A 12,418-nucleotide genomic window follows, 5' to 3' on the forward strand; every position below is an offset into this window, starting at 1 on the left:
AGCTGTAATTGCAGCGCAAAAAAACTTTTATTTCCCTGAAAAATATGAGAGTAACTTGCCTTCATGCCCCATCACCCTCAATACTTTAGTGTGTGTTTCTGACTAAAGGGATTTTCCTACATAACCAGTTGTTGTTGTTGTTGGGTGTCCTCGAGTCGATTCCAACCCAGGGAACCCATGTGACAGAACTGAACTGCCCTATAGGGTTTTCAAGGCTGTGCAACCATCAAAATCAGGAAATTAACATCGGCCCATTACTATTATCCCATCCTTAGACCCTTCACGTTTTGCCATTTGCTATGGTAGTCCCATATAAATTATGATAAATGCATAAAAAAGATGGCACTCTAGACATACTAATATTTTAGAAATCATCTCCAGAGACACTGTTAAATTAAAAAAAAAAAACTCAGAACGCAAAGTATAGACACTATCATTTATTTAAAAAACACATACACATACACATACATATACATACAGGTGTTTATATAGACTATCTCTGGAAAGCTATAAAAGAAACTGTTTAACAGTTTGACCAGAAGGAGGGAACTGGCTGTCTGAAGACCAAAGATAAGAATATATTCTGTACTTTTTCTCCTTCCCTGGGTGGTGCAAACAGCTAATATGCTTGGCTGCTAACCAAAAGGTCGGGAGAAAAAAAAAAAAAGGCTGGAGGTTCAAGTCTACCCAGAAGTGCCTCAAAAGAAAGACCTGGTCGTCTACTTCTAAAAAATCCACCAGTGAACCAACCTGTGGAGCCCAGCTCTACTCTGACACACATGGGGTCGCTGTGAGTCGGAATCAACTCAGCACCATGGTGAGCCCTTCTAATACCACCTGAATTTTATACCTTGTATACAGTGGTGCGAAGGGCCCTGGTGATGCACTGGTTGAGTACTCTGCTGCTAACCCCAAGGCCCTGGTGATGCACTGGTTGAGCACTCTGCTGCTAACCCCAAGGCCCTGGTGATGCAGTGGTTGAGTACTCTGCTGCTAACCCCAAGGCCCTGGTGATGCAGTGGTTGAGTACTCTGCTGCTAACCCCAAGGCCCTGGTGATGCACTGGTTGAGTATTCTGCTGCTAACCCCAAGGCCCTGGTGATGCACTGGTTGAGTACCCTGCTGCTAATCGCAAGGCCCTGGTGATGCAGTGGTTGAGCACTCTGCTGCTAACCCCAAGGCCCTGGTGATGCAGTGGGTGAGTACTCTGCTGCTAACCCCAAGGCCCTGGTGATGCACTGGTTGAGTACTCTGCTGCTAACCCCAAGGCCCTGGTGATGCAGTGGTTGAGCACTCTGCTGCTAACCCCAAGGCCCTGGTGATGCACTGGTTGAGTACCCTGCTGCTAACCCCAAGGCCCTGGTGATGCAGTGGTTGAGTACCCTGCTGCTAACCCCAAGGTCCTGGTGATGCAGTGGTTGAGTACCCTGCTGCTAACCCCAAGGCCCTGGTGATGCAGTGGTTGAGTACCCTGCTGCTAACCCCAAGGCCCTGGTGATGCAGTGGTTGAGTACCCTGCTGCTAACCCCAAGGCCCTGGTGATGCACTGGTTGAGTACTCTGCTGCTAACCCCAAGGCCCTGGTGATGCACTGGTTGAGTACTCTGCTGCTAACCCCAAGGCCCTGGTGATGCAGTGGTTGAGTACTCTGCTGCTAACCCCAAGGCCCTGGTGATGCAGTGGTTGAGCACTCTGTTGCTAACCCCAAGGCAGCAGTTCACACCGAGTAGCAGCTCTGGGGGAGAAAAACGTGGCAGTCTACAGAGTCAGATTTATAGCCTTGGAAACTCCGTGAGGCAGCTCTCCTCTGTCCTACAGGGTCTCTACTGAGTCGAAATCGACTCGACAGCAGTGAGTTTGGTTTCCAGGTCTACGTGTTGCTGATTTAAAAATAAATAAAATTATTTTTAAAAAAAGAAAAATGAATTCACCAACTTCAGGGCCACGTTCTTTTGCAAATGAGAGCTGCCTGAATGTCACAGCACCTGTACTGAGGGGCTGCGCTAAAGTGCCCAATTTCCCAAGGGGGACTTCTTTTGAAAGTTAAACAGATAAACACAAAATGGGTGACAGAGCAACCTGCTAAAAAAGCCTATACCATCAGCCACCCACTCAAGGGGATGCCTGTGGCTGTGGTAAGCCCCTGATGGACTTGGAAAATGGAACAGAAGCCAACAAGACACCGGTGTTCAACCAGAGACAAAGATAGGTCCCTGGGGCTGGAATTTAAGCAAATGTCTGGCAACAAAATGAGTTAAAATATACAGATAAATGGGGAACCAAAGTGAAGGAATGTGTCTACTTCTAGAACCTCGTTCAACTGGAGAAAACATACTGGCAGGGAGAGACCTTCTGAGGAGCAAAGGTGAGCACTCTGGAGGCCCGGAAGAGCCCAGTAGCTGTTACACCTCCTGCGCAGGTGACTCAGCACTCCCCATCCATCTCCATCTGCCAGGACCTGCCTGTCACAAACAAGCTTCTGATCACTCACGTGATTAGACCAAAGGGAGGCAACTGGCTGTCTGGGACCAAGGACTGAAAAGCAGGCACCTGTGCTTTGGACCTGGGTCCCAGTCCTTCTTGTGAAGCTAGCATGCCACACTGAGAACACTAGTCCTCCAATGCCTGACATACTCAGGATCCAATGGAAAAATTCAGATTTCTGCACCTGCAAAGCAGTAAATGAGAAGTGGACTGCAAAGTCCCCCAAAACTGCTGCCCCTCCATACACACCTCAAAAGGCCCTATCTGTGCAGCCAATGGGCCTTGCTCTGACAATTCTCTAATTTCAAAGCTCTTCCCATTTTCCTTATTACCTTTACACAGCACTAAAAGATGTTTCTTTCACTCTTTCAACTGACTCTTTCCAATAGACATCAAAGGTATTCAACTAGTTACAAATCTGCCAACTTTTTACCATCAACCTTCCAAAGTTCACCTTCTAACTCATAAGAACATCATGAGAAATATTATCAAACACCTTGCCGAAATCCATGTGCTCAACGTCTGTTACAACGGACATCTATCTATAGCTCTGTCAGAAGAAATAAATAAAGGATACAAGGCTCTTCTGTCATACCAGTGATTATCAAGCCCCAGCCAGTGCCCTGTGCCCCCTCCTTTTCTGAGTATGCACAAACCATCCCTGTAACAACATCTTCTACAGTCTCACCTATGATAGGTGGGTCATCTGTTAAATCTATCTTCTTTCAATTAAAAAAAGTCAGAACAAAAAAAAAGTTTTTGCATTCCTTCTCCAATAAATAGCAAATCAATATTCAGAATGATAGCTATTTTATACAGTTATCAAACACATTTTCAGAATTTTTAGTATAATCTACTAAGGATTGAGTGTTAAATGACTTAAGAATTTCAAACAGAGCTCTTAGAAAAGCTTACTGCTGATTACACATTTAAACTATCACTATGCCCTGATGGCGCAGTGGTTAAGAGCTTGGCTGCTAACCAAAAGGTCATCAGTTCGAATCCACTAGGTGTCCCATAAGGTCACTATGAGTCAGAGTCGACTCGACGACAACAGGTATGTTTCCTTTAATTTCATCCCAGTGTACCTAGACATTTTCCAAACATTCAACAGAAAGAAGCTACCACATCTAAAAATACCAAACCAAACCCCTTGCCGTCGAGTTGATTCGACTCATAGCAACCCTATAGGACAAAGTAGAACTGCCCCATAGAGTTTCCAAGGAGTGCCCGGTGGATTCAAACTGCCAACCTTTCGGTTAGCAGCTGTAGCTCTTAACCACTATGCCACCAGGGTTTCCACTACCACATCTAAACACCCCTTAATCCACCCCAAATCCTCTCCCATCCCTTCAACTCATGCCAGATGGTAAGGCTTTCCAAATTCTCAAGCTCTGAGCAACCGTGAGTGAACATCCGTTATCAGCACGCTCGGGCAGGGCAAGGAGAGAAGGAATACTTATTTCAGCGTAAGGATGCAAAGAAAGGCTAGATAAACTTTAATAAGCTGGGAACAGAAACATGGGTCACTACACAGCCCAGAAGTACATGTCATGATGGCAAGACAGTCATCACCTCCTGACAAAGGGCTCTCAAAGCACAACCACTAGAAGCTAGGGCTCTGTCACCAAGTTTTAACAAAAACCAAAAAACAAACCTAGGGCCATTGAGACGATTCCGACTCATAGTGACCCTATAGGAGAGAGTAGAACTGCCCCATAGAGTTTCCAAGGAGTGCCTGGCAGATTCGAACTGCTGACCCTTTGGTTAGCAGCCATAGCACTTAACCACTACGCCACCAGGGTTTCCAAATAGAAGTGCCATTTTTCCTATTCACAAATACATAGGTTAATATATAGGAAATTTTTTTTAACTGAGTCTTTATGATTAGAAATGCAATAATTTTCATTTGCAAAAAAAACATTTTTATAAAGAAAAAATGATTTTCATCACAAGAAGCACAAACTATACACGACAGGTGTGCACCAGCAAAACTTAAAAAAAAAAAGTGCATATGCATCTACTGCAAATTCACAGTAAAAGAAACATAAAAAAAATATATAATAAAAAATCATTGATATCCTAACAGAACACACTGTAACCTACTGACAACTTCTGAAAAACCAAAGAATAACTCATCTTGTGAGGCTCCAGATGAGGGTGAAGGGGGCTGGGGGGCTGCACCTGCATTCTGTTGCAAAGGAGCTCAGGACACCAAGAAAGGGGCACCAAAAAGGTTTTAATGAAGAATATTTAATAAAGGGAAAAAAAAATTACCAGCAATCCCACCACCAAGATCGATAAAAGTTAAAACTCTCATATATTTTTCTTCTAAACATATGCACATATATTAACGTGTTCAAACACAATTGGGATCAAACTATGTATACAATTCTATATAGTGCCTTTGTTCATTAAACATGAAAGGCTTGGAATTTTCCAGTGTTTTTAAATATTCTTCCAAATTGTGGCTATTACTACATAGTGTTCAGTTAAAAGAGCTCTTTTGCTAGGCACTTAACTTATTTCCAATATTTAGCTAGCAAAACAGATTAGAAAAATATCAATATGTCACGGTGGGGCCAAACAGCACCAAGCTTTGCAGGGGTTCTTTCTGGGAAGTGAAAAATTATGAGAACCACAGCTCTAGTGATCAGGTGAATGGCACCCTTACCTAGCCAGGCTCCTGAATTCATACATTCATACTTACCTGGTTTGCCTCGATCTCTCTGTTATTGTTTTTAGCATCTTGTTTAGCTTCTCACAAATTGGGGAAAAAAAAAACTAAGGAGGAGTCAGCCTTAAAATTCAGTGACTGACCACATACCTGAATGAGTCCAGCCAACGTAGGGGGGAAGAGTCCTGGTATTAGAGTGTGGAGTGACCCAGAGAAAGCTGCAAGGTAAGACCTAAGAGAGAGTCAGGGTTGGATTTTTCTCACCTGACCTCAGAAACCCTCCGCTGGGGGACTACCTGGGACCAGACCGGCACCTCTACAAGGGGCTAGCTTTCAGCAATAGCCATTTTCTTTGAGGCGGGGGGGAGGTAAAGGTATACTGGCACTTGCCATTGTGTTTCAAAGAAGGGGGGAGGGCCTGGTGCAGAGTAAGCATTGTCCGCCCTATTGTCTTAGAGCAGCGCTGTTCAGAGGCAGAGACCTACTGGACTGGATTTACTGCGTTTGCTCCATGTTTTTATAGTATGTGATCTAGAACAAAATAGAAAACGTCAGAGTACAGCACAGGTGGTAAAGTACTGTTTTGTGAAATCTTGTGTGTGTGTGTATGTGTGCTGAGTGATGAAGTAAAATGTATTTCCAATTGTGTGTCCTGGACTAATTAAATTTCTTTAATTTTTTCAGATAAGTAGAAGTCATTAATTTGTGCAACGAATCTTCACTGAGCACCTACACTGTAGTGCTAGTGATGCAACAGTGATTAAAAACTCTTGTACAATCCTTACAAGGAACCATGGTGCTGCAGTGGTTAAATGCTTGGCTGCTAACCTAAAAGTCAGGGGTTCAAACCCACTCATCAGCTCCGTAGGAGAGAAGACCTGACAATCTGCTCCCATAAAGATTTCAGACTTGGAAACCATATGGGATAGTTCTACCCTATCCTATAGGGTCACTTTGGGTCGTAATCGACTCCATGACACCCAGCAACAACAGAATCCCTACAGTTTAGGGGCAAACAATCAAATCATCCCATACATATAAGACTGTAATCTGTGGTAAATACTATGGAAGGAAAAGTACAGGGAATTAAGATAGAATACCATTAGGGAAGCTGATTTAGATTGAGGAAGGAGAGGAGGTTACAGGTCAGATTACTCCAAAGAACAGAGTACTGAGAAACATGCAGAAAGGAGGAAAGTGGGAGGAAACACTGGCCTGGCAGAAAACAGCAGAAAACAGCACATTCGAGAGGGGCACATTGTTGAAGGAGATGAAAAGCCAGTGGGCAGAGAAGAAACAGAGAACCTTCTAGATATGGCTTAGGGGATGCTTGGGAGAGAAAGAGATATGCAGGCATTTCAGGAGGTGTTCTGAGGGCAATGAGAATGATCCTATTTGCATTTTAAAGGTCCTCAGGCAGAGAAGCGGGAGACTGTGGTGGATACAGGTACAGCAGGGTGACAGCAGGGGTCCAGGAAAAATGGTGGTGGCTGGGACTGGGATGTTTGTTTTTGGTTTGGGGACTGGGATGATGGACTGAAAGGGGAGAGAAGTGGGCGGAGCCAAGATAGATTCTAAAAGCAGAAGTGACAAGGTTCAGAGATGGTTTGGGTTTGGCGGCTGAGGAACCATGAAGTATCAGGGATAACTCACACGTTTTCCTGAGTGAGCAAAGAAGGGCTGAGATGCAGGGGAGACCCCAGAGGTGCCAAGTAGAGAGGGAGGCTCAGAGATCTGTTTGTTACAGTTAACACGTAGAGATGCCAAATGATTACCTAGAACTCAATGAAGACGTATTAAAAAAAAAAAAAAAAAAGGTCATCGACAACAGGGCTTTGATGCCACATTATTCCACTCCTTCAGTCTGCACCTACAGTTAATACATAATAGATACAAATTAAGAAAAATCTGTAGTACATTTTAAAGGTTCCATGAAGCAGCAGTTCACAAACGCCATAGTAACTGAAGCCACTGTGTATCTGAAAGTATAAAGCAACAGTGTAAGTAAACACTCACACTCTTAAAATAACCATCTTTCATCAATTCCTGTAAAGGGACTCCATAATGGAAGGGAACTTGCCTATCTTGTTCACTGCAGTCCACTCGGCATCTAACGTGGCGCGTGGCACATAGTAGGTGTTTAAACAGCTAATGAAGAAATTCATCCACTTCTAGGCAGAACAAGTCACCCAGCAAAAGGAGACAAACAGAGCAAACAACAAGCAACTGTGCAAAGGAAAACTCTGTGCTATTAAACATACAAACGCACTAATCAAGATGGTTCGCAGGGGGAAAGAGGAAATGGGGTATTTAGCACACACTTAGTTTCAGATGCTAGATTCTGTTCCCTCAGCATCGGCTTAACGGCAACAGCAGAAATTCCATCTCTGGAAACAAGCATCCTTACCCTTCTCCAAGTTTCACAGCGCTGTGAAAAAGAATCAAAATGCACAAAGAACTTGACGCTGAAGCTGCAGTGAAATCTCATCTAGGTAATTAAAACAAGAAAGGTTGGAAGGAAATCCATCAAAATGAAAATTACAATTACTGATGATTTTTCTTTTTCCTCTATATTCTCCTCTTTTCCAGATTTTGTTATATTCTCACTAACCTTTTCTTCCCCTGCTCACGAAGGTAACACTGATTCATAGGAGAACATTCAGAAAGCACAAAGGAGGCAAACTACCTCTAAGTCCATCACTGAGAAGTAACCCGTCAGCACCTTGGTGCAGACCTCTTTCTATGCATACACTGCAATGGGGAGGAGAGATACACAACTCACAGCACACAAAGGAGATGACACACACCTGCTGGGGCGAGTGTGCATGATTCAGGCAAGACTAACTTGAAGGGGAAGGTGCCCTGGTGGTGCAACGGTTAAGCACTCGGCTGCCAACTGAAGGGTTGGTGGTTCAAATCCACCCAGTGGCTCTGCCTAGGAAACCCCCCAGGGCAGTTCTACTCTGTCACATGGGGTCGCTATGAGTGGGAATCAACTCAAAGGCGCCCAACAGCAACCTGAAGAGGAAACGACTGAGCTGAGCTCCCTGAAAAAAGATGAGTGGAAATTAGCCAGAGGAAGAGGAGGGATGGGGAAGCCATCTAGGCAGAGGGAAGGAGAGCATGAGCAGGGCACAGAATATGGCCCATCAGGGACTGTGAGCAGGTGAGGGGAGAGGCGTGGGTTTAATGGGAAAGAAAGACTGGTCGGGCAAAGCCTTACAGGCCAGAGGTGAGAGTTAGGACTAGTCCTACGGGCAAGAATGATGAGAAGCCAAGGGGGACCAAGGCGGCTCCTTAGAGGGATTACTCCCGCTGCTTAGGTGGGGGAAAGGATTAGGCCCCGCAAGTGTGGATTTAAAGCGATCAGCACCTTCTCCAATACGGCAGTTGCTTCCAAAAGGTGGGGAGGGAAGCCACAAGGGAATCTTTGGAGGGTAGGGAAGTACAAAGGCAACAAGCCAATATTTTATATTTATTATCTTATGGAACCAGATTGTCATATCTTTCTCCTATGGAGCAGCTGGTGGGTTCAAACGGCCAATCTTTTGGTTAGCAGCCGAGTGCTTAACCATTGCGTCACCAGGGCTCCTTAAATTTATATTTTAGACTCCACAAAACCTGCCAAATCAGTAGGGATAGAGAAGATACACTGATTTTAACTATGGCATACATATTACCTCCCCGTAATTCATATCAGAAGTGGGGTGGGAGGCAGCATTAAATATTAATATTTACCGAAAGGGAACATAAATTTTAAAAGATTGAGACCTGCATTAGACACTGAGTTTGGTAAGAGCACAGAATCTACCTGTTTTATCACTATATTCCCAGATAAATGAATATAAAACAAACAAATATCAACGGAAATAATGTAAACTGTATGAAAGCTGGTTGAAGTGTCTGGCTGCTAATCGAAAGGTCAGTGGTTGGAACCCACCAGCCACTCTGTGGGAAAAAGATGTGGCAATCTGCTTCCATAAAAATCTACAGCCTTGGAAGCCTTATAGGGTAGCTCTCTGTCCTACAGTATCGCTATGAGTCGGAATTGACTCCAGGACAGTGGGTATGAAAGCTAACAGAAAGGGATGATCTTAACGGCATCCAGAAAAAACATAGCATGATCCACCAGACAAAGTCTCACACAGAGAATTCTGGTCTCTGGAGTAGTGGGCTTGGTAGTGGGAACAGAGAAGAGTTGGCTGGCCTCTCTAAGGCCTGGAGAAAGTATCCCACAAACTAACCATCTCTCCCAGCTCATTCATTCATTTAAGAAATTATACTCCTAGGTGTACACCCAAGAGGAAAAAAACCGTCTGTGCACACAAAAACTTGTAAATGAATGTGCATAGCAGTATTCATAATAATCAAAAAGTGGAAACAACCCAAATGTCAAGTGATAAATGAATAAATGAAATGTGGTAAATCCACACAATGGAATAGTATTTAGCTGTAAAAGGAACGAAGTACTGATGCAGTCAGTACTTGGAAGAACCTTTAAAACATTATGCTAAATGAAAGAAGACAGGCATAAAAAGTCACATATTATATGACCCTATTTATATGAAAAGCCCACAATATACCAATCTATTTAGAGAGAAGAAATATAACCAGAAAGCTCCTTAGAAGGGAGCATGGCAAGACTGGCTGGCTTACTTTGGACACATCATCAAGAAAGACCAATTGCTAGAAAAGGACATCACGCTTGGTGACGGAGAGGGTCAGCAAAAAATGAGAGAAACCCTCAACGAGAACAATTGACACAATAGACTCAAACTGAAGATAGCACAGGACCAGGCAAAGTCTCATTGTTATACATGAGGCCCCCATGAGTGAAAGCCAACTTGACAACAAACAACAACACTGAGACACAAAGTAGACTGGTAGTTTCCTGGGGCTGGAGGAGAAGGGGGTGGGGGCAGGGGGGGACAAGAAAAGGCTGCCAGTAGGTTCTGGGTTTCTTTCTGGAGTGATAAAACTGATTGTGGTGATGGTTGCATAATTCTGTGTACATTCTAAAACCCACTGGATTGTACACTTTAAAACAGATGCATTCCACAGTATGTAAATTATATCCTAATAAAGGGGTTATTAAAAAGAGAGAGGATGTTTTCAGCACCTCAGGGGCACTCTGGCTAGTTGCTGGAGATACCGTACAACAAAGGAAAAATGATACAGAACCTGCCCTCAGGACGCTACTGCTCTGCTAGGAAAGAAAAGCCAGTCAAGACACAATTACGAACAAGGAGAAAAGCAAACAAGATTCACAAACAATACCGAGCCTGGCCCTGGGTGACTCAGAGATGGCCAGAAGACAACTCAATTTACCAGATTTTCATCCATAAATTAAAATTCAAACCAAAGAAATTCTTTTAAAAAATTAAGTCCCTGTTCAGCTTCTTAATTTTTTTCAGTTTTATAGAACGGTTAGTGGGTTTTTTTTTAAGCATTTGTACACGTGCTATGTTTAAAAGTATATGTTTTTAACTTCAGAAAAGCAACCGACTAAAGTCCGTTAATAAAATGAAACAAGGCTCCTATTTAAATATTATTGTTACCAAATTCGTGGGGTTGCTGTAAAGATCGTGGGCAAACTTTTCGTGACACCTTAAACTGGGAGGAGAACCTGAGCGACCACTGTACAGGGGAATCGAGTGCTACATAGTAAATATGAACTTTTAAGAATTACAGTCTCTAATTTTCGACCACAGCACTTGGAAATTAGAATACTGGTAACCGTTGCCATAGGCAGTGAAGCCGAATTTCTCCGGGTTAAAATTTTTAAAACTACCGTAAACTCAAGTGGGTGAAAGAGGACAAAGTTTGGTGCGAACCTAGGTGCACCGCGCCTACCAGAAACTTTCTCTGGAATAAGAGTGGACCGATTGCAACTTTTAACACATACTTTGAAAGCAGTGCTAGAAAAATCTCTTAGCCGGAGTAGTTTACTAAGCGCTAAAAAAGTTTGCTCCCTCTTCTCCGAGAGTAGGAACGTGACTAAATACCCCCGGGCAATGCCCACAACCAAAGCCAACCGTGTGCAGACGCACACAGCGCACCGGGGAACTGACACCGAGTCCACGCGAAAAGCATTCGAATCCGAGTCCTGCAGGTTTCACTGGCTGGGCCCCGAAGTAAACCCCTAGCTCCACCTCGGAGCCCCAGCCTGCCTGGCTCCCTCCTCCACATTCCCCGCCCACGCGCCCCGACCCCACTTGCATTTATTAAACACCCAATGTCTACACCGCATCATGGCTCCAGGCACTGCAGGAAGAAACGGCCCGTGCGGGAGCCGAGAAAAACCACGAGGACTAAACCGGAGGACGGAGATGGCTGCGTGCGGCGGGGTGGTCCGGGGAAGTACCCCGGCCTCACCTCTTGGGTCGTGACAGTCCCTGGCGGGGAGGCCCCGAGCGACGGCGCACCAGGCCCAGCCTCTCTGGAGTGCGCTGCAGTCCGGGTAGGGACGGGAAAGGAAGCAGTCGGCATGCCCCGGCCACCCGCATGCGCCTCTGCCCCAAGGAGCGCTACTCCGACCCCGGCCCCCGAGAGCACCCGGCGCAGGGACCGAACCCCTGGAGGGCCAGCGCGGCTGTCACCGACTCCGCCTCCCGTGCCACGGCCGCACTCTCGGCCCAGCATGACATCGCGGCCGGTGCGGACGGAGTGACCCGGACGCCCCACCCTGTGAGCCGCACCGAGGGGGCCCACGCCAGGACCACCACCCGCCCCTCCCCCAACACTCTGCCCCCCCACCGGGAAAAGCAGTTACCTGGCGCGTGGGCAGGGACGCGGGCGCGGTCCAGTGGAGGAGGACAAGAAGGAAGACGGTGGCCTCTGGCCCCAGGAGATTTGGGAAATTTGGGAGACTTGTTCCGCACTGGGTGACAGCTGTTCGCTGCGCACGCGCAGAGGGCCCCAGCGCCGCTCACTCTGCCGCTCGGCACCCGCCCGACCAGGGGGTGGGCGCGCGCACGGCGCAGGCGGGCTCTCCGGTCGTAGGGGCACGCGCGCCGTCACGTGACCGCGGGGCCCGGCGTTTAACGGGTCACGTGACTTCCAGCAGCTTAAAGGTGCCCGGCACCTTCTCGTTTTGGGCTCAGTCTTCCGTGCTGTGCTTGGAACAGGCTTGCTGGAGCGCATCTCCTTGCTCTCTGGAGACGAGCATGCCCCTTCTTCTCAGAGGAAAAGACACTTGAGCTGGAGGACGAAAGAACAGGTGCACAGAACCCTGCCCGGAATTGTTCACCAGGCTCCC

The 12,418-nt window shown here is 46.0% G+C and overlaps 1 protein-coding gene across 5 annotated transcripts in view; it reads right to left on the reverse strand.

Annotated features, from left to right (window-relative positions):
* The window catches only part of KDM4C (lysine demethylase 4C), a 391,685-nt gene extending 379,643 nt beyond the window's left edge, over positions 1–12,042 (reverse strand). For all 5 annotated transcript variants that reach the window (XR_010322862.1, XM_010587948.3, XM_064290523.1 and 2 more), the window contains exon 1: positions 11,933–12,042. The gene's annotated coding sequence lies outside the window, so the exon portion shown is untranslated. The remainder of the gene's footprint in view (positions 1–11,932) is intronic.
* Positions 12,043–12,418: the final 376 nt, after the last annotated feature.

Source organism: Loxodonta africana, chromosome 9, assembly GCF_030014295.1.
Source record: "Loxodonta africana isolate mLoxAfr1 chromosome 9, mLoxAfr1.hap2, whole genome shotgun sequence".
In the NCBI taxonomy this organism is placed as follows: domain Eukaryota; kingdom Metazoa; phylum Chordata; class Mammalia; order Proboscidea; family Elephantidae; genus Loxodonta; species Loxodonta africana.